At 40.1% G+C, this 22,211-nt stretch overlaps 1 long non-coding RNA gene across 14 annotated transcripts in view; it reads left to right on the top strand.

Annotated features, from left to right (window-relative positions):
- Positions 1 to 22,044, top strand: part of LOC135309253 (uncharacterized) — a 32,294-nt gene extending 10,250 nt beyond the window's left edge. For 2 of the 14 annotated variants that reach the window (XR_010369564.1, XR_010369577.1), the window contains 9 exons: positions 6,026 to 6,127; positions 6,682 to 6,829; positions 7,714 to 7,873; positions 7,966 to 8,454; positions 9,004 to 9,230; positions 9,347 to 9,631; positions 11,017 to 11,174; positions 11,734 to 11,809; positions 12,679 to 13,690. This is a non-coding gene — a long non-coding RNA (uncharacterized LOC135309253). Of the gene's footprint in view, positions 1 to 4,399; positions 4,447 to 6,025; positions 6,128 to 6,681; positions 6,830 to 7,713; positions 7,874 to 7,965; positions 8,455 to 9,003; positions 9,231 to 9,346; positions 9,632 to 11,016; positions 11,175 to 11,733; positions 11,810 to 12,678; positions 13,691 to 18,951; positions 21,395 to 21,491 lie in introns of those variants that run through there. The other 12 variants (XR_010369567.1, XR_010369566.1, XR_010369578.1 and 9 more) reach the window with 12 other exon arrangements.
- The last annotated feature ends 167 nt before the right edge of the window (positions 22,045 to 22,211 follow it).

Below are 22,211 nucleotides of genomic sequence, written 5' to 3'. Positions count from 1 at the left end.
ATTTTTTTTTTTAAAGGAATTGCAATACTACCAGAAGTTTGTTTAAAATAGTAATGAAAAATCTTTTTTTTTCTAGAGAATTTGGGAAAAGCAACCCAAATATAAAACCCCAATGCCCTACAGCAATTTTGAACAGTGCCATTTGCTGATGAGATGCTGGCAATAAAAGTTTTAGGTGTTTGCCACCATCCTTCAGCTGCACCCCTCAAATTCTGGGGAAAAGGAAAAAATACAATCCTTTTTGTAGCTGATAAACACGTTCCACACAAGGAAAAGTAGAGAAGGATGGAGAACTCGTGTGAAGATAGAGTACAATAAATTCCCCGGAGTCAGAATCTGGTCAGCAATAACATCCACTTTGTTTTAAAAGGTATTTTACTGTGCTCTATCACTCTGGGAAAGAAAGCCTTATAACCACAGTGGCTGCCCTATCAGAGGCTGCTAAAATAGTTTTTGAGATAGAGATCACCATTTCAGAGACTCATATATCCCAGCACTGTAGGTGCAACACCACTTGTGTACTTTTTTTCTGTCCTGGCAGGGATAAATGCTCACAGAAACATTTATCAGATGCTGTTCCTCCTTCCTTTTGTGCCCACCGTTGCTGTAGCTCCACTGAAACCCAAAGCAACTCAGGTTTCAGGCCAGTTTGCAGTGATTTGCATGATTGCCACAAATAGGGGTGGTGGCAGAGCGTTCAAAAGTGGTTTCCTTCACGTTGACAACACTTTATGATCAAATGACTGCTTTCACTTATAGCTCCTTCCTTCTGGGATAAGAAAATTGAATTTTTAGGATATATAACAAGCAACACATGTAGCATGAAATCGTGGTGTTATAGGGCTGTACAAATAAAGGATGGGCTCAAGAGGAGACTCACGGCACCTCTTTCTATCCTGAAAAGTCAAATTATTCATCATTTTAAAGCAAGCTGTGCACTTAATGCTACGCAAATATCCTCAAAATGTGCTTAATATTCAACATTTGTGGAATACTGTTCAAAAACAGGGTTTTTTTTTATTATTTTTTCCTCTCTGCGTTTTCTCTTGCCGAGAATCTCTAATTGCTTAGACACCTTTGAAGTTCAAGATATGTCATTATCACTCACTGGCATAAAGTGCAACAGAAAATCCTGCATTTAAAACCCCAAATGTTCTGAGCTTGCACTCATCCAAATTTCTACAATTAATCAAATTAGGAAAGCAGCCAGTAGAACAAAGGTCCATCAAGAATATTTCAGTTCAAGAGGCATTCTTTTGTATTAGCTCTCTATCAAGCCACATCTAAATTCTGTAAAAAGTGTCAGATTCTAGGACTTTATTTCTATCTCAGACACAGGGTTTTTTTGTGTGTGTTTGGGGAGGTTTTGTGGGGTTTTCCCCTAAATTTTTATTCTGAAACACAAATGAAAATATATTCTGTAAAATGAATGCCCTATAAAAGTTAATTTTGCTCTTAATTTTTAATTTAAATTTTTAATTTAAAAAATTGTTTTCTGTACTCCCACTTTCACTTCTCTGAGTGCTGAAAGTTGTCACTTTTAGGCTCAGCACTAAGGAGAACGGGATGCCTCGCATCCCAAGGCACAATTCATTCCATACTCTCTGGGAACTGGCAGATATCTGTGCCTGTGTGATGCACTTCACATTCTCAAGATTCTCCCTGTAAGCAGGGAAACACAATTTAAAAACCCCAAACTCTGAAATTCTTGTGTGCAGCCCTGTTCCAAAGCCATTTATCGTGGCAAGTCCCAGATTGCAGCTCTGGGGTTCTGCAGGCTCCCGACACCACACGGAGCCTGAAACGTGCAGAGGGAGCTGGGAAAGCCACAAGCACTCAGGGTGTTATTTCTTAGCAATAGTGTGATTTCCAGTTTCACGTCTGTGTGTTATGGAACAGAACCACAGCAAAAAAACCCCAAATTAAACTGTTTATGGAGGCACCTGGGTCTGGGAGAAGAGGCCTGGGGAACCGCCTGACTTTTTATGCAAAACTCGGTTTTCTGGGTCTTTGATCCTTGCAGCTCAGTGCCAGACGCTCACTCTCGTTCACCTTCTTTGGTTTCTCAAGATTTCTTTCTGGATTAAATCAAAGAGATGCAAAGTGCCTCCAGCCCTGCCGCTCCCCGAGCGCTCCAGGCAGCGGGAGCGGCAGCGCACGCGATCCTGCGGGAGCAGCCAGGGTGGGAGGCTCTGCCATCCCCAAATACTCCAGAGAAATGCAGTCTTTTTGTCCATAGGTGGTGCTGCACGAGCCTGGAAAAAGAGCTGCTTTTCCCATGGCTCTGTGGTCCCCAGCCTGGGCTTCCCTGGGTGGGGTAGGACCAGCCCTTGGTCTCTGCTGGCTTCTCCCTTTCCAGATCTCTGCCTTTAGGGACTCAAAAAAATTATGGTAGGAGCCCCACTCAGATGTTTGGTTCTGGGTTTTAGAGCTCTTGAAATTGTTTATGGTTCAATATAAAGTTGCATGGCTTTATAAATATAAATATATAAATATATAAATATAAAGCAAACACAGGAGAGTGGAATGGTCACAAGGGCGATGCCAAGAGTTTTTAAGGGAGAAGCAGGACTGTGATGCAGCCATGTCTCTCCTCTGGTTTTTTAGGGTCAGCCATTTCAGTTGTCTTTGCAGGTTTTCCCATCATTTTGGGGCAGAAATTCAAAGAATGGAGCTTTTTTTACTCTTTTCTCAATTTTTTTTGAGGGGGGATAGTGATGAAGGAACAGATAGAGTAATGGTGTATATTATACCTTTCCAATTTAATGTTTTTTGTTTTCTATTTTAGCCTTGGAAATATTAAAAGACAGACATTTTCTTAAGAACCATCCTGTAAAGCAAGAAGGGGTGTAACCAGAGTCCTGGGTCAGATACAGCAGTTTTATGTCAGAAAACATTACAGTAATTGTGGAATATACAGTTGCTGTGCTGACAAAAACAAAAAAGTGCTTTTCATCTAAACAAATTCGTTTGATTTATTGTGTTTTATACTTATGTTGTATTTAAAATTTTCATCCCCCTCAAGCACTCCGTGGCTTTCCAAGAGTGTTGGAGAACTACAAGGCCGTGTTTTTGGCATTGGGGGTGACCTCATTATTAATCAGAAAACATCTGGGCAATCAGAGCAGTGTGTGTGTGAGTTCAGGGAGCTGGGGCTGGATTAGCAGCCCTTGCACGCACAGGCCACCAGACTTGTGTGTCTTGCTTGGAAAACTCCCTGCTGGCTCCTGGGCTCCAGACTTCACAGGAATTCCTGTAGGAAAATTTCCAGAAGTCGAGGAAGACATGGACAAGGCTTTAAACAGAGCTTAAATGAGATATTAGAAGGAAATTCCTGACTGTGAGGGTGATTAGGCTCCAGCACAGGGTGCCCACAGAAGCTGTGGCTGCCCCTGGATCCCTGGAATGTCCAAGGCCAGGCTGGACAGGGCTTGGAGCAGCCTGGGATAGTGGAAGGTGTCCCTGCCCATGGCAGGGGGTGGTTTTAAGGTCCCTCCCAACCCAAACCAGTCTGTGATTCCCTCTCAGCTCCCACCTTGGGCTGGCAATGCCCCAGGGGCTGCCTGCAGAGCTGGGCTGATGCTGATGCCAGGTTCAGGCTGTTGGTGAAGGAGATCACTCGTGGCCATCACTCACTGGGTTTACCAGCCCTGTGGTGGCACAGATTTCATTAAGGCATTCTTTGAGTGCCTCTCCTAAAGCTCAAGTGCTCTCTCTTTGTTTTCAGTTGCTCGGTGCATGCTCAGGTTGACAGATCCTGCAGATGAATTAAACTTTCATGTTGCATTTTCAGCAGAGACCCCACAATTTACTCAGTACACATCAGGAGAGAAGATATGTAATAAAAATCAGACAAGTGTACTTATTTTCCAGAATATAGACACTACCCTACCATTATGTTTTTTACATTTAACTGTATAAACAACAATTTAGTTTGCCCTTAATGTCCTAAATATGCTTAGATCCATCACGGTCAAAATTGAAGGGCAAGGCAAAAGGACAAAGAGAAAAGATGTGAAATATTCCACAGAAATAACCCAAAATACACTTCTAATAGCACAAGCACATTGTTAAAAAATGAAGAAGTAATAGCACAGGAAAGGGTGTCTATTTACAGTGTCAGTGTGGAAACAAAGGCTGTCTCTGATGTTGTTTACCCACCAATGGAAAAAGGGTTTTCCCCCCTGTAAACAATTTTTTTTTTGTTTATGGAAAGAGAGGAGAAACACCCTGTGCTGCTGCCTGGAGGAGGGGAAGCCCTGGAGGGGCTCCACAGGTCCCTCTGCTGCTGGGGGAGCTGGCAGGGTTGGCCTTTTTGAACCACACTGCAAGTTTATACTCAGAAGTAGAAACTCTGAGAAGCAAACTTGTTTTTTTGTTGTTTTTGTTTTCTCTTCAGGTGAAGGTTTTTCCACGCAGAGAATCTATTTCAGAACAAGGCAGTGGGTGAGCTTAAAGCAGGAGATTGTCTCCTCATCAGTTGCTGAGCAAAACTTCCTCCACAGTGAGTACAATGTCCATGTCAGGAGCTGTGGCTGAATGACTATCCTGTTCAGAGCTGTGTTTGGCCATTCATAAAATTCCAGAATGATTTGGCTTGGAAGGGATCTTAAAACCCACCAAGTTCCACACCCTGCCACAACCAGGGGCACCTTCCAGTGTGCTCAGATCTCCATCCAACCTGGCCTTGGACAGTTCCAGGGATGGGGAGTGTTCATAAAGAATTGACATGATTTAGACAAATACCTGAAATACTTATGAATTAGTTAATTTTTTTTTCTGGTATAATTTGCTTTGTTGAGTAATTTACTAATGCTTCTCCATTTTATATAATTACGAAACCTTAAGTCCAAATGTGTGACCTGACTTTTATGATGTGTAAATAAATGTTCCTTAGACTGCAAATATTTTATTATCTTGTCTCAGCTCAGAAGCCTGATAGGCTGCATTGAGGTGGAACAGCCATTTTTTCCCATTTCTGCAGGATCAAAATATGGTAATGATGTCAGCAAAAATGTTTTCTCATACCTTTATATACAGCTTTTAAATACAATGCAAAACTATGAGTATATTTTGTAGCATTTTTTCATAAAAGGTTTGACCTTTGTATAGTCAACCTATCAAAAATGTATAAATTATACAAGGAAAAAAAAACCTTGCATCATTTTTTTTCCCTGGGAAGTGGAGCAGTTAATATTCAACATGAAATGTCTAATCTTTAAATACATTATAATCTAACTGCTTAGGATAATTTTTGCTTTAATACCTTAAGAGTCTGCAAAGCCTGAAGGATGGGATTATTAAAATGGAATTTTAATGTCAAAATTATCAGAGAAGAGAACATATTGCTAGTGTTCATAAAAAAAATGTATTCAATTTCTGTTTGATTTGTTCAAATAAGAGATGAGAATATATTTGATTATAGCTGGTAAGTATTCAGGAAGTTGATCAGATGACTGCAGGTCATTGCAACATAAGTGCTGTCAACTGTGGGGATTAGTGCACTGGAGAGGCTGAAATAAGTGGTAACACATAAACATACCTGGACTGCTGGCTTGGCTTGCAGCTTCCATGAAGATGCTGCACAGGGATCAGTCAGGAATGAAAATCTCCTGGTGGCCTCACAGAGAATGTTGCCAACTGCCCAAGCATTAAATAGAAAGGGAACAAGCTTAGTATGGTTTACAGGTATAAATAAAAATCTCCTGTTTGCTCATAATTTAAGTTTTTCTGTCTTGCTGTTAGGAGTGTTGGGTAGTGCCCAAGAGCAAAATCACAGAATTGTGGAATGTTCTGGGCTGGAATGGACACTTAAGGTCATCCCAGTCCACCCCTGCCATGGGCAGGGGCACCTTGCACTGTCCCAAGCTGCTCCAAGCCCTGTCCAGCCTGGCCTTGGACACTTCCAGGGATCCAGGGGCAGCCACAGCTTCTCTGGGCACCTGTGCCAGGGCCTGCCCACCCTCCCAGCCAGGAGTTCCTTCCCAATATTCAATATTCCCAATTTAAACCTACTGTCTTCCAGCTGGAACCATTTCCCCTCCTGCTGTCACTCCAGGCTCCTCACAGCCAGGACCATCAGCCAGCTTCAGGTGTTTCAGATCCTGTGAAAAACAAGCTCTGAAAGGTAACAGAAATAATGAAAACATCCCAGCAACCTTGTCACCTGCCTTCCCCAAATTATTCAATAATCTGGACAGCCAGCACCTCTCTGTGCCCATGCTCCTACTGACAACTTTTATTTCAATGTAGTTTCTCAGAAAAGTTAATCACTTCCCCGAACATGGACTTGAAGATCAGCATAGTTTGGTCAGTTATTTTTATGTAAATTTCCCACAGATGGTCGGAAAATACTTGGATTTTATGACCTTAGATGTTTTTCCAACCTAAATGACTCTATGAAAACCAGGAGGTTGCAGCTCCAATAAATAATAAACCTTTCAATAAATGTCTGTCAGAACTGCCAGGAAGGCACCTAAAAGGGATCTAACTCAAGGATAAGGGGGAAGAATTAATGTTGTGTAAATTCAGGTTTGGATGCTTAAATTAGGCTTGGAAACCTTTTTTTGGTGACTTCCTTCTTTTTGGAATATGTGGCATCATTTGTCCAGAATTAGGGTAATATTGCATAAGCTAACAAGGTAGAAATTATGGTTGAAAAGTCGCCTGCTGTGTTCACAGGCTTCTCCTGTGATAAACTGTCTGGTGTGGATGCAAATTTGGCATGTTGGAAGAGAAGGAAGAGCAGGAAATGCATGATTTGCCTGCAGGGAAAGAGCCCAGGGAAAATGGAAACACAGCCCAGGTTGGAAACACCTACAAGACAAAGGTGATGCCACCATGGCTTTTGTTTTTATCTCAACAATACAGCTGAACAAATACTTTAGAGAGAGAGTGAAAGGTGATTTCACAGCTATTAATTAAGATATCAAAGCAACTCCCTTATCAATTTGCATGAATGGTTGTGCAGAGTTTTTGCTTTGATAAGAACACTCAGAGGGATTGACCATCCTACAGCCAGTATTAAGCATTTGCACAAATAATTTTCTCCTTTTTTCCTATTTGCAAAAGTTGATTTTTCTGGTCATAAAGTAATTCATTTTTTTTTCCCTAAAGAATTTACATCATGAATAATACACCTAGGTCACCTGTCCAACCATTTTATTTTTTTTACATTGGTAAGGATTTATTTGCATGAGGAGACAATCTATCTCACAATGAATAGTTGAACATTGTAATAGAACAACAAAAAAAATACAAATAACCCAGAGGTTGCAATATGTTTGTATAAAGTATTCAAACAATTTCAAATAACAACTGAACTTGTAAAAATCAACATCTGTTCATGGATTATTCATGAACAAAAATGGTAAAATTCCTTCAATAAAAATAGTCTTCAATGAATAGTTTTTGCTGGTTGCTGAGAAAATGATGTTCTTGCAACTGAAATCTCAGCTCCAGGACTCTCCTGCAGTTCAGATTCATTAACACTAAAATTATCCTTTAGTACATAAATTGCAGCAACAGGAAAACTATACAAAATTCCAATTAAAAAAAAAAGTGACAGGGTAACACTGAACTGTCTGAATCTAGGCAAGTGGGTGAGGGTTTTTTCACAAAATTCCAAAGATTTTTGGAGTACATCTGTGTTTGTCAACTTGTGTAGGAGCATTATCCCTGTTGCAATACAAACTTTTCTTGTTGTTTTAACAGATCTCTCCTGTGATGACTTCACAAATAAAGATTTAAAGCTATTAATAGTAACAGCTCTAAGAGATCAATAGTTGTTCAGACCTAAAAGTCTGATTTTTCCCCAGCTGAGGGAGAGGTGGGAAGGTACCCCGTGGTTTGACAGGCTGACACAAAAAACACAGTAGGTATCGTTTTCAGAACAATGCACATTTTTAATTTATGAATGTTCTTTTATAAACTTGTATGTACAGTCACTCTTTTTTTTTCCTCCAGTGCTACATAATTATAACTTGCAAAATGTAAATATTTATGAATTCACAGGATGTTCGCTGGAAGAGAAGAATGTTATACTTGCAGATTTTTCTTGTACTTGCAGGATTCACATAATATTATTTGCCATCATGATGTACTGAAAAATGCAAAAAAATATAATACTCTACATTTGACTTTTCTGAAAAATACCATCTGGTGTTATTTTTTGAGAGTTGGAGATCAGCTCTCTAATTGCTTATAGTTAGAGATAGACATTACTACATTTATTGACAATTTCATTCTCTACAATAATCTTACATTTAAATAGTGACTTTGTTCCTGAAGGATGCCAAAGTGATTAAACTGATATTCAAACTCTTTGGATAGCATCACCCACCACTGAAATGCAGCCATCTCTGGGGTGAGATATTGCAGCTGTTTAACAGCACTCAACAGCGCTGCAGAACAGCTTTGGACATGAAGAATTCTGATGAAAACGGGGATTTTTAGGTAGGCAAAATAATTATCCAAACTGGTGTTTGGCCAGGGCGTTAGTGCTCACATATCCATGCTTGGAAAATTATATTGGACCCTTAATATCCATAATTAGTCAGGACCTGGGGTCAGCTGTTCCTATCAGAGAGGGCATTGCCCAGGTGAAGCCTAGCACTGATCAGGAGGGATTTTGGGAAGCTTATTTGGAGTCTTTTGGATTTTTCCTGACTGTGTGGATATCAAAGATCCACTCTTGTGAAGCCTTCTTTGTGCAGAAGAATTCCACTCTGGTGTCTGTACAGGCTTGGAGGCTCTAAGTGGATCTAAGCTGCCTGTCAGATAACTTTGATTAGGAAAATGGATCTTGGAACATTTTATCTGACTTTCACTGCACTTCAGAAGTGTGTGGGACAGCAGATGAACTCATGTTAAGTACCTGAAGATAATTGTCAATATCTTTGCTCTGTGGCCACCTCAGCTCTCACAATTTTCAGGAGATGGTGGTTGTGATGTACTTACCCATCACACAACCTTCTCATCCTGGGCTGGCTGTTTGTATTTCAGTTGGTGATTCCAAGCTGGGCAAATGTTTCGGGAAATATTTCCTCCACAGAGTTTTGCTAAAAGTGTTGCTGCCATGAGATTTCCATCACACTCCCGCTGCTCGTGAGTTGGAAGGACAGCACTGGAAATGTGAGCTGTCAATCTGGGTGTAACAATACATTTAGCTCGAGCACATCATCCACGTTGAAAGAAAACACTTGTCAAAGTTACAAACAAGCAGCTCCTGGGTAAGTCATCCTCCTCCACCACAGCTTCTGTGCTCGGGTGTGCCAAGAGTTCCTCCTCACCCACAGCTGCCAACCACAGTGTATTTTTGCACTGCTCTTCTGTTTATCATCTCCAGCTCTTGTTGATGTGCAATCACATCCAAGCACGTGTCCCAGGACTGCTCTGTCTTGTTATCCAGTTGTCAGGGATGATCAGGATATCCTGCCTCTGGATTGCTTCGATTCACGTGCGGCAAACCTCGAGCTGAGCTTTGTCTGGAGATGTCTTGTGGAGGAGCGTTGTGGAATCATCACTCCTCATCAGATGGACACATTCCCCTTCACCTATTTGGAATTTTTCCAATTCCTTTTCTAACTTCTTGGTTTTAACATCTTTCTGAACAGACTCCAGACCACATAAAGTAAGTTTTTCTCTAGACTGCATAGCAAAAAAAAAATCCCACTGTCATTGTGAATAAGTAGGGATGACATGGAACATGGCAGGAAAATATCTTCTCAGTAACAGTCTGGAGCATTGAAAACTGCCAGTGAAATGTGGGCATGGCTTGGAAAGTTTTATGTTTTAGTTGAGAGGAGAGTACTCCATGGAAAACGATTGGGTATGGAAGCTGGACTTTGGTTATGGGAAGAACTGACATGGCTTTTATAACTTATACATCTAACCAAATGTCTTAATCAAAGCTTTTTCACCTAGAAGTGATAATGGGGTCAAAACCGAAATTCAGTGGCAAAGAATGATGGTAGATTTTCCAATATGCAAAAGGTTTGAGAAATTAAGTTTAAAAAAAATGAACCAAGCCATTTTAATTTTTCTAAGTAAAATTTCAAGTTTAGGAATGGAAAACTTTCTGCTTTTTAATATTTGCGAAGTACATGAGGTATAGGTAATCTTTAAAATTATGGAAAGGATAATTGCTGAAAGCCATGGTTTGTCCATGTGTGATTTTTGAGGTATGTTTGAGATAATCAATTGATTTGGGGTAAAACACTTGATCCCTTGTGCAGAACTTGAGTTGAAAATGATCCTCTGAAGTTTGGATGATGATGTCTTGCAGCTGCTGTCCTTTCTCCACCTGGAACACCTAAACTTTGGATTTTTCTGCCCTCATTTGTAGAATGCACCCTGTACATGTGCTGCATCACACACGTGGTGATTTGAGAGCAGAAAATTGTGATGTCTGAGTTACAACACAAAGATCTGCCTGGGAATGTGGATCCATGGCTGCAGAGAGAGTTGTTGCATGAATTTACAATTTTTGAGATTAAACACTTCAAAAGACAATCAGGACCAAACCTTTTTCTTGCTTTGGTCCTTTTCTTGATGACATTTAGGGAAAATGTTTCTTTTTTTTAATGGAAAATAATGGAAGTGGTTTCACTTAAACCCTGCTTTATTGTTTCAGGGCAAGATGCACTACTAAAAACATACCTTTTAATATTTTTGTTAATTTTACCTATTTACTGATAAATTCACTAGAAGATGAAAGTATAAGAGGACACCATCAAGTTATATGGGGGAAAAATAATTAGTGTCTTATTCTGAGTCAGTTTTTGTTGAATTGGGGATTCTTGGAGAGGGTTTGAGGGTTCATGTCCCAAATCACTGGTTGGTGCTGCAGAAAGGTTCTGCAACACCAAGGAGGGAAACTGGTGTAAAAAACATGATGCGGGCATCCATGTTTGTGGCAAAACTTGTTAAAAAAGCTCCAATTTTCTTTTATGTAGTAGCAACCAGTCTGAGTAATTAACTTTTCCTTTGCTTTTGGTGTCTTTGGTGTATTAACAGCCTGACATCCCCTCTGTGCCAGAGGGATTTTGTAGGAAAAAGAGATTTCACTGGTGGCTTCTGAAGACTGTGTCCCTGCTTGGCTTTGTAGAGCATCTGCCATAATTCACTCCAGGATGACTAAACTATTGTAATAAAATAATAAGTACCTTCTACAGGTAAATCAATGTAACTTCCTTTTTTCTCCACCCCTTTCTGTCTTCAGCTTCTCTTACTCCTTTTTAATTATCAGTTAAATATGCGAAAAAGGAGCATTTTATCCTGCAACTAGAAATAGATGGAAATTTAAAATTTTTGTTTTCTAACAATTAAAAAGAGACTTTTCTAATTTTTGCTTCATTACTACTTAAAAAAAGAATATTTTGGAGCTATAAAAATTAAACCATTATTTCTGGGTAAAGAGAAGATGTCATTCCACTCAAAATAAATATCATCATTTATGATGGGAGAGTGTTTTGAAAAGCCTTTCCCACATGTATTTGAATAATATTTTGAGTGAGTTGTCACTTTAAATTGAAAAAAATATTCTTCCCATTTGATATAAAATTATTTGCACTTCTTCATGCTGAAAAAAATCAGCCTGGGGCAATTTTTGGAATCATACCTGTGTTTGGGGATATGACATTGTCAAGATCCAGTCTGGATGTTCAGGACACGAGGAGAAGACCAGGATGCCCATCAGGAACCAGATTGTGACCTTTGGTGCTTATTTTACAGATGAATATTAATCTGGAATTCAACTATCAATATCACACTGTGGAGAAGATTATTCCCAATGAGCTGAGACATTATGGTGAGGTTTGAAGGAGGTTTTTGTCATTTAAAATCTATTTTGCCTTAATATTGCTCTACAATAGCAGAAACATTTTAATATGGAAATTAGGAATTAATGTAAAGACAAAGGATATTTTAATTTTTCTGTGTTACAAAAACAAAATCTGGCAACTGTTCTGCCTTGACAGAGAATGAGAAAGTCACTTCCATTTTGTATTTCTTAATGAAAGAGCAAAAGTACCCAGTGTTTAGATTAGACTTGATCCTGCATGAATGTATTGAAAATCTATAGAATAATTTGATAAAAAAGGAAGAATGAGTCACCTCCAGGGGTAAAAAACTCTCATGAGCATTTTAAACAAATTAAATACCTAGAATATATATGAAAAAATGTAGTAGTATGATTTCATTACAACATAGTGGGTTTGCTTTTATAGGGCAAAACAACAAAAATATAATGAAATTTGACAGAAACAGAGATCTACAGGTGCTTTTAGAATTTAAGTTATTTTGAAAAATACTGAATATACTACTGTATTCTTCTGAATACATCTACTAAAAAGTCATCTCAGGAATTAATTTCAAAAATAAAATATCCTACAGATAAAGGTGTTTCCCAAAGTGGGAAGTTTTAGAACTTGTTAAAATCAACATGTTGTTGGGTCAAGAAAATCTTTGTGCAATCAGATTTTACAGATGCAGAGGAAGGAAATAGGAGATGTCTTCAGAAACATTTCTAGAGGGTCAGTAAATTTCCCACAACCCTGATGGATACTTGTTTGCTTTAAACTTTTTTCTAATGGCAAACCTTAAATGAATTACATTATTTGAGTCTGGAAAAGTGAGAAAATGCTGGAAGTGGAGGTAGAAAAATGATTTTGTTCACAGTGTTGGGTTCCAGTGAGAGGTGAATGGATCCAGCACACCTAAAGGTTCACTGATGGAGGACCTGATGGGGCAGAGGTGGATGGAGGGACCTGCCTGTGGAACAGAATCTGCTCCTTCTGGAGGTGCTCTAATCTTACATTTAAATCAGCCAGGAAACATCATCCCAAGGCTGAGGTGAGCCCAGGCATGAAGCATGAACTGAAATCCCAGCACACCTACAACTCAGATTTATTCTTATGCAGGTTGAGTGATCGTTCACCTACACCAATTTTATTTCTGGATGTACTCACAGGGATGTGTTTGAGCCAAAAGGCAGCGTAGGCACAAAAAGTGTGGAACAGATTTAAACAGATCGCAAACAAAGTAGAAATCTTTTAGCCATTTGAAAGATGATGGTCTCAAATACAAAAACATGGCTCTAAGGTGAACAAGGAGAAGTTTGGGAATACAATTATAAACTGAATTTGATAGAGTGATGGATTTTATGTCCCAGGAGATCCCTTTTGGTTTTTTTGCCTATGAAAATTGTAATAGATAAGTGTAGTAGCTATCTGATATGCTTTTGGAGATTGGTGTTTGCATTAATAGAAACATAAATGTTTTGTGCAACATTTGTACTTAGAAATTTCACATCCATATAAGTGCTGGGGGGTCTTCCATGATTGGTTTGCTATAGATAAAACCAACAATACATATAATATAGGTAAAATCCAACACCAAATCCAGGCATCTCTGCCACTACAGTGTCTGCACTGATTCATGGGGAACTGCCTGCAAACTCAGAGTTATCCAGATTCAGTGTGTTTTCTTGCCTAAGGGTTACTAGTTATGGTACTTCTCAGATCAGTGGAGGTGCTAGAAACGCTTAAGGGCTTTGTTATACTGGTGTTAATTGCTAAACTGAAACCCAAATTTGAACTCTGCAGTGTTTTCCTAATGTATTGTGCCACTACAAATCTGGACAGGGAGACTGCTGTCAGCTGAAATAAATAAATGTGTAGTGGAAAAGCAAGATGCTGATGCAGTTACAAAGTGTGCCCCTAGTTTAAATCTCACCCTATGACCTGCATGGGTGGCAATTGCTGTCTCCTCTGAAATGCAGATGAGTATTTCCTTCCCCAAAGGGGCACAGGGAGTGGGGAATTTAGGATACCTGTGGGTAGCTCCAGATGGCAAGTATCTTGCTTCTTTGCTGTACCTCCACCTTTCTGCTAGGTCTTTTAAGGTTTTAAGCACCTGTTGTCATTTTTTTAGCATTAGGACCCTACCCGTGGTATGATTTGATTGATTGATATTGATTTGATAACACAGTATGAATCTGGTTTTGAATGGCTTTTACACCATGCTCTGCTTTTCTGTTTAAACAAGGAACAGGGATCTGATTGTTCACATCTTCTGGAAAATTTTGAAATAGTTTTACCTTAAAAGAAGGTTGGAGTGGTACTTTTGGCAATGGTCAAAATAAATGATAGAACAGGGGGGAATAGCCTTATGCTGAAGGAGGACAGGGGTAGAGGGCATATTAGGAAGAAATTCTTCCCTGTGAGGGTGGGGAGGCCCTGGCAAATGGTGCCCAGAGAAGCTGTGGCTGGAAGTGTCCAAGGCCTTGGAGCAACCTGGGATACTGGAAGGTGTCCCTGCCTATTGCAGGGGGTGGAATTAGGTGATCTTTAAGGTCTGTTCCAACCCAAACCATTCCATGTTCCGCTGATAATTCTGTGATATCTGCACTGTTGGGTCACTGAAGTTGAACCTGTGGCTGGGGAGAGCCCCACTGAGCTCAGAGTTCTTTGTGTGCAGCAGTAGCCCTGCCTGAATGGACTTTACAGGGAAGCAGAGTGACATTAAATATTTAGTTTTCATATTATGGCTTCCTCTGCATGTGACCACCACCTAACTCAAAGGCTTCTTACTGGAGTCTTAAAATCAGAACAATAGAAGGCCATAAAACAGTATAAGAAAAGCTGGAGTCTAATTATAAAAATAGTTTTCAAGGTTCACTCTCACTGTTAGTCATTACATTGTTCTGTGGTATTTTTTCACGTATGAATAGGATGTCTTGGAGATTGTTTGAAGTGTGTCAGTTTTGGGAGACTTCAGAAAGACTTCTGTGAGAGTTATGGTAAACACAAAACCATTAAGATGCCCAATTCTCTCCAATTACCTGTAATGGTGCAGCATCCTCATTTCAGTGGGGCTTCATTTGAGTTTCTCACAGGATCAGGATCTGTGCATATCTGTTTAACTCATTATTTGTATTGTTGTACAGAGTTGGCTTTAGCCACACGGTGCTGGCTTTGAAAGCAAAAATCCAGCCCAGTATCACCGAGTTCCCGTGTGTGGTTTAAGGAATTACATATTCTGCCTTTTGAGAGTGTAAAATTATAGTTGTGTAAAATCACCTAGCAGTTCTTTATCCCGAGTTGCATTTTATTACCAATTTCAGATATAGCCATGAGGTAACAGCTAAAAAGGTCACAGTGCAAATACATGTGCAGAATTTAAACGAGGACTTATTCTTTCTCCAATAAACACACACCGGATGCAAAGGAGGAATTGGAACACTTTCAGAAGGCAGCTCGGGCCAATCCAGCCCTCATCAGGGACCATTTCAAAGATTAGTTTCTGATGTCCACACAAGCGTATTGTGTGAGCCTGTTTTTAGATAATGCGCTGTTCCTGTGCTCTGCCATCCCCTCCGAAAATGCTGTGGCTGCACAGGTCTGATTGCTGGATTTTGCAGCCTCCTGTGAGAGCTGCAAAAGCCTCGGCAGCCCGAGCGGACTGGCTGCCTCTGTAAAGTGAGCCTGTAAAGCTTGATTTCCTTCTGGGAAAGGAAACATATCTGCGTATTGCCCAGATTCCCAATGACCTGCCCCAGGACCGAACAAAGATTCAATGGAAGAGGGAAGGGAAACGTTCCCAGCAATGAAACCTCAGGTGATCTGGTTTCTATTCTCAGCTCCCACACTCGCTTTTTTTGTCAGCCCTGATAAGTGATTTAGCTGTGCCTTTCCCCTCTTCCTTACAATAGGGATAACAGGAGCATTGTAAAGCCAAAATCAATATTGCTGGCGAAACGCTGAGGGTCACACTTGCACAAAGGCCCACACAAGTGTGGATGTGCTGTTTAAGACATGAAAGACTGGGCAGTTAAACCCTCCACTGGGATCTGGTGTCCTTAACCCAGATCCAGAGGGTGGGGGCAGAGAATAACCATCAGAACATGAGATTTACTTTAACAAATCATGTAGAGCCCTTTTTTGGGGAGGTCATACCAGACAGGGATAGGGGGGAAGGTCTCCCCTCTCTGATTGGACTCATAATCTTCCTGGCTGGTGAGTGGGACATGGCAAGGCCTCTTCCCAAAGGGTGTTAGCACAACGTGAATTTCTCAATATTAACAAGAATTAGCTGGAAGAGAGGTGAGAAAAATCCCACTTTGCTCCCCCTCCTGTTCTTGGGTAGCTTGGGAACGTTTGGCTGAGTCTGCTGGTGTTGTAGAGATGTTGCAGGAAACCCTCAGAGCTGTGTGTTCACAGAATTACAGAATTGTTTGAGTTGGAAAAGCTCTGTAAGATAGAGTCCAAATGTTTCCCCAGCAGTGCCAATGCCACCACTGACCCATGTCCCCAAATACCACATCTGCATGTCTTTAAATCCCTCCAGGAATGGGAAGACCATCATTGTTGTGGGCAGCCTGTGCCAGGACTTAATAACATTTTAAGTGAAAAAAATTTCCCTAATATCCAATCTAAACCTCTCCTGGTGAACTTGGAGCCATTTAGTCTTGTCCTAGAGCTTGTTACTTGATGGGGGAGTTCAGCTTTACAGCAGCTTAAGTGCTCCAGTGGCAACTTGTTGGTTGTGGGCCTTCTCCATCAGCTCTCCATGGCCAGCTCAAGGTCCCTGAGGGAACGTTTCAAAGACTGAGACTTTAGAGTAGAAAATAATGGAATTTTAATCACCTAAAATTATAATCTAGTTTAACTGCCTGATCAGTTAAGGGCTGCCCAAGAGTTAAAGCATATTTTTAAGTGCATTATCCAAATGCCTCTTAAACACTGAACATGGAAACACAGCGTGGAAACGTCTTTAAGATCCTTCTCAAACTTTCTTTTAGCTTGACCTAGAGATTAATTTCCAAAAGCCCAAACCTGTGGCTGTGAGAATCTTTGTTTTATAAGCTGTCTGTTCCAGTTCCTCAAAGCTGAGTGACTGCTTTATTGGGACGACGTGTCAGTCCTGATTACATTTGCATGTTGGTTTAAACGTAACACTACATGCCAGAGCTTCCTAACTGGATGTGATGCAGCATCAAAGTGATGTTTCATGCTCTGGGAACTTTAAAAAGTCATTGAAGGGAGAAAAGAGAGATGCCTATGGGAGAAATGACAGGAATTTGGGTTTGATTCTCCATGTATCAAGGTAAATAGTAAAACATATGTTGACTGAGTTGGAAGCAAGATGGGCTCACAATGACTCTGACAAGGTGGGTGGTGCCTTAGGATTTGTCACTCCTAAACTTCTGAGGACTGGGATGTCCTTCTACTGTTTTTCAGAAATGCCCGTTTCTTGTAAATACATGGTAGAATAATAACTCTTGGTGTTTTATTTATAGAAATGCTGGTGGAGGTATTTATTATAAATGAAATTAATTTTGAATTAGCCTCCTTTTCTGTTCAGGAATGATTTTTGCAAACAATGCTCTGCTCTTATTATTCACGGTATAACGTGGGAGGACAGAGCTTATGTCTCCTCTATCTCCCCTTGCCACTCTTTCTTCAAATCCTTCCAAGCAAGGACAGAATGTTTGGCAGAAATTGCTCTAATATCCCTGAATCCACCTTATCTTCTCCAGACTGCTTTTTTGAAGGCCTGGAAGAGTGTGAAATTTATGGAGTGGTGGTAACACAGGCTGGGTGAAGGTCTGCTGCTGCATATGGGCAGAGTGGGTTATTCCTCAAAACATCTTGGATTCTCTGCCAAAAAATGGGTACCCTACACCTCCATTCTCAATCTCTAATGTGCAATAAAACCTTCAGGTTTTCTATGAGCTTTGTGAATACAAAGCTTGTGAAACTATCCAACATTTCACCTTATAGAAAACCATGGAAAATTACATGTTCTCTGTGTTAGAGCTGAGTGGGTTGCAGTAAATAAGCTTTGGGGACATGGGAGAATACAAAACACCAGGATCTGATGATGTGTAAAGGGTCTTTAACTAAAATTTGTCAAATGCCATGACAAAAAGTGGATCCAGCCAGCCAAGGCAGGCCAGCTGTGGAAAAAGAGAAGGCAAGACTGCAGCAGACTCACTCTCACTAATACTCTCACTAATTGTGTGTTATTTCATTCCTAATTTTGCTTTTCCTTGGTATTTTTTTTTTGGTTTTTTTTAAAGTTTTTCAACATCTGCTTGTTGCATTTAATTAGTGGACACTGTTCCCAAGATTCAAGGTAAATGTTTTACTTAATTAAACCCTATTTATTTTCTCTGATTTGGAAAAAGTAGCACTTACTGTATGAATTCATGCTTTCATTCAAATATAAATCTAATTCAGAAATCAGTCTCTGCTACACCCCACACTTTTTTTTGATCAGAACAAATGTTTTCATAGTCTCTGTTGTAAATACTGTGATTGGCTTTATGTTTTCCCACATAAAGGGGCCAAATTCTGGCTCATCATTACTGTGTCCATTAGATCATAATTTTGGAAACCACATTTATTAACATCGAGCATATGAGTTGAGCCATAGGATCACCCCTGAATTCAGCACTGGACTGAAAAGTTTGTGCAAAGAGGAAATTAAAGTGAAAGCTTTATATCCAGGTTTGGGTCAGAAGTTCGTGGTTGCCTCATTCTGGCAGATCAGCAGCATCTTTCAGGAATGAAAAGCATCACTAGAGTTGAAAACATGAGCTGTCCCATTGGATTTCTGTGTGAAACGACTGAAGTGCTGTCAGGGACTCGGGGAGAGGATGGGGTTTGGAAAGGGAAGAAGAGAGTGGACTGGGATACAAGATCCCTGTGAAAATTGTGGTTTTATCAGTACAGTACTCTGTCTTTGGGGGTTTCTTATTATCAAAGAAACTGCTGGTGGTCACAGACTTTGTCCATCAAGAGCTGAGGCTAATCTGAAACTAATGAGAGAATAAGGAATCAGATTTTCCAGAAGTTACTGAGTGTGGATTCATGGAATCATTGGCATATCCTAGAGAAGGACAACATCCCACCGAAGGGTGGGTGGCTCATGGACCTTCCTTCCTAGGAACAACTCTCATGGTGAGATCTGTGTGCTGGGTGTGCCACTGCCTGCTCCTCCACAGTCTGAAACAACACAGCATGGAATCATCAGCTTGGAAAAAACCTCCAAGTCCAGCCTTCAGCTGAATCCATGCCTACTAACCCACATCCCAAACTGCCACGTCCACTCGTTTCTTGAGCACTTCCAGGACTGGTGACTCCACCACCTCCCCGGGCAGCCTGTGCCCCTGCTGAGGTACTCTTTCACTGAAAAACTTTTCTCTTCATGTCCAACCTGAGCCTTCCCTGGTGCAGCCTGAGGTCATTTCACCTTGTTCTGTCCCTGGCTGCCTGGGAGGAGAGGCCAATCTCCACCTTGCCCCAACCTCCAGCACCCCCTGACGTACAATCCCACACATGGGATTTGTGTGTGTGCGTAAACACACGCTTGATGTTTTTCTCCATTCTCATCACATGTTTCATTCAATAGACTTATTAATCAACCATAAGAAATGAGTTAAGATGTTGAAACAGTCATGGCCTTTGTTCTGTGTCAGTTTTGTTGGCTTAGCTGACATATAGCTACAAGGCATGACGGATCAAAGTAATTAAAGTTCCAATCATTTACCTTTCTATGTTCAGTGTCAAGACAGCTCGCCTTCACCCCGGGTTCAGAGCATTTTCATATTTTTTTAACATGTTAGAGCTGTGCCATTTGCCTTGCTGTACTTAAGCATTTGACAGCATTTCCATTATAAAGTTTATATACGAAGGCTTGAGATTCCCTCTGGATTCCAACTTTGCACATAAAATTGCAGACCACAGGCAATCCAAAACCAATCTGGTAGCTTGGGGATTTTTTTTGTAGTTTGTTTCTTTTCTGTTTCTTTGATTTTTGTTTTTTGTTGTTCATTTACTTTAAGGTAACGTAGGTTTTTTACCATCAAAGAACAAAAAAAATTCCTGTTCTGTTTCACTTAGTTTCAAGGTACATTTTTGTGTTTATGAAAGTTTAATGGGACTTATTTTTGTTCCTGTCATGAAATATGATAGGCAATTAGTTCTAATCTTTACTCCTCCATGATACACATTAACTAATAGTAACTAAGAAATCACACTTGTGTCAGATGCAAAAGCAAAATATTTCCTTTTAATAAAAGGGGTTTTTACAGCAATTGCACCAGAAATATGGATAAAAAGGAAATATTGTGTGGATACATCCCCAAACAGGGATTTGACACACCATGCACTGACTCCATCCCTCCACCTGTGAGAGCCATCCTTCAGGCACTTTCAGGCTTGAAATTTGCAGAAATCCTTTGCAAAAAGTAAGTAATAATTCTCACTCTTAAAATGTACTTTGGATTGCAGAATCAGCATTCGAGTTGTGTTTCTTCATATTCTTTTTAAGTTAATTTTTATAGGAAGTCCCTTCAAGATGAAGTTTAAATATTCCACACTGGATTTCTCACAACTAATTTAATGCCATCTTCCAGTCAGCACAACTGGTTCAAGACCCCTCTCTTGCATCATTTGAAGCTCTGGAACATTAAACACTGCCTTGTGTTGTAGTTTGAATATGAGATTACTTAACTAGCAGTGAATATCTCTGCAACATATCTGCTCTACAAAGGGAGCTCACGTTTGGATGTTGCCTGAAATGCTAATATTTTACAGAAAATTATATATAAAGCTGTTCATTAACTAGCTATTTTTTCCTTTGTGCAACATTTTAAAAAAATTTGATTCTAAACTCCAGTTCAGCAGCTAAACCAGTGATTTTATTTGAAGAGAAGGACTAAAGAGCTGGCATTAAAAACATTTAACTCTGGTTTTGCATTTTAAAAGTATGCTAATATTGTGAAGGATCAAATTGCCGGAATATTTTTATGAAATCAGACCTTTTTTTTTCTCAAAGTTTACATAGTAAAGTTGGGTATAAATAGGCAGAAATAAATTAATTATTTTGAGTTAATTTGCAGATTTGGATAAATTCTGTGTCCCATGGAAGTTAATAGGGGTCCTCTTGCTTTGATTTAAATGTTGTCCAGATATAATCTCCTGAATTTGGCACACATTTATTACATGTTCTAGTGCAGAAACTTTCCTTGTGGATCTCTACAATTTCTTCCAATATTTTCTTACAAGGGTGTGCATTTTTTGATTGCAATGTTATGAAGTGGTGTGTATGTACATGTATTTCAAACAGGTTTGATATTTGAATGCATTATTATTTTTAGGACAGCCTATCATTACTCAGTAAAATAGGTTGTTAATTTGGTATAAAATAGAGGAAGTAAAATCCCCACATGATTCCTTGATTCAGGCTTCCTACCCAGTGAGTAATAGCGGAGCAACCTGATAGCAAGGCAGGTGTTTTGCATTTAAATAGCCTCTAGTAAGGACGTAAATAATGACAGTTTTGTTATGCACAAACAGAGCTGGAATTTGTCTGTATTAAAGTGATCTTTGTGGCCTACTCTGATTTTCATTTTCTGTCACTGTGGAAAATTAATCTAGGCGATGCATTGCTTAGATCTTTGCTAATAGAGTATAAAATTTCAGGATCGTTGAGGCTGGAAAAGCCCTCCAAGACCATTGAGTCCATGCTGTGCCCCATCCCCACCTTGTCCCCAGCTCAGAGCTCTGAGTGCCACACTCAGGAATTCCATGGACACGTCCAGGTATGGGAGCTCCAAACCTCCTTGGGCAGCCCCTTCCAAGACCTGACCACCCTTTCCATGGAGAAATTCCTGCTGATGTTCAACCTAAACCTCACCTGGTGCAGTTTGAGGCCACTTTTTTCATTCTGTCCCTGTTCCCTGGCTGCCCCTTCCTGTCAGGGAGTTGTGGATGTCCCCCTTGAAGCTCCTTTTTTCCGTCTCCTTCAGCTGCTCCTCATGGGACTGACTCTCCAGACCCTTCACCACCTCCAGAAATAACACATTCCTAATATCCCACATTGCTGATGGCTGACATCAGCTGGGCATTTTTATCCTGAAATAATAAGTGAATGTATCAATAGGAAATATTTGGATATATCCAAATAGTATAATAGTGAGTGATGAGGCAGAAAGGTCTGTGAGTGTCAGGCTGAAGGAGAACTCAAGGAAATATCTGTTCCCATTGTGACCCTGGCCTGCTGCCTGCCCTTGAGCACGTTACATCAGGAGTCTCTATCTCTGTGGGATAACACTGTGCAAGACGTGGCTTCCTTGGAGAAGTGTTTTAAGACTGACAAATGAAAACCTACTACATAATGCACTATCAAATGTGATTATTATT

This window comes from Passer domesticus, chromosome 10 (genome assembly GCF_036417665.1).
Source record: "Passer domesticus isolate bPasDom1 chromosome 10, bPasDom1.hap1, whole genome shotgun sequence".
Classification (NCBI taxonomy): domain Eukaryota; kingdom Metazoa; phylum Chordata; class Aves; order Passeriformes; family Passeridae; genus Passer; species Passer domesticus.
The sequence above is the reverse complement of the archived record's forward strand: the minus strand, read 5'-3'. Positions and strand labels throughout refer to the sequence as shown.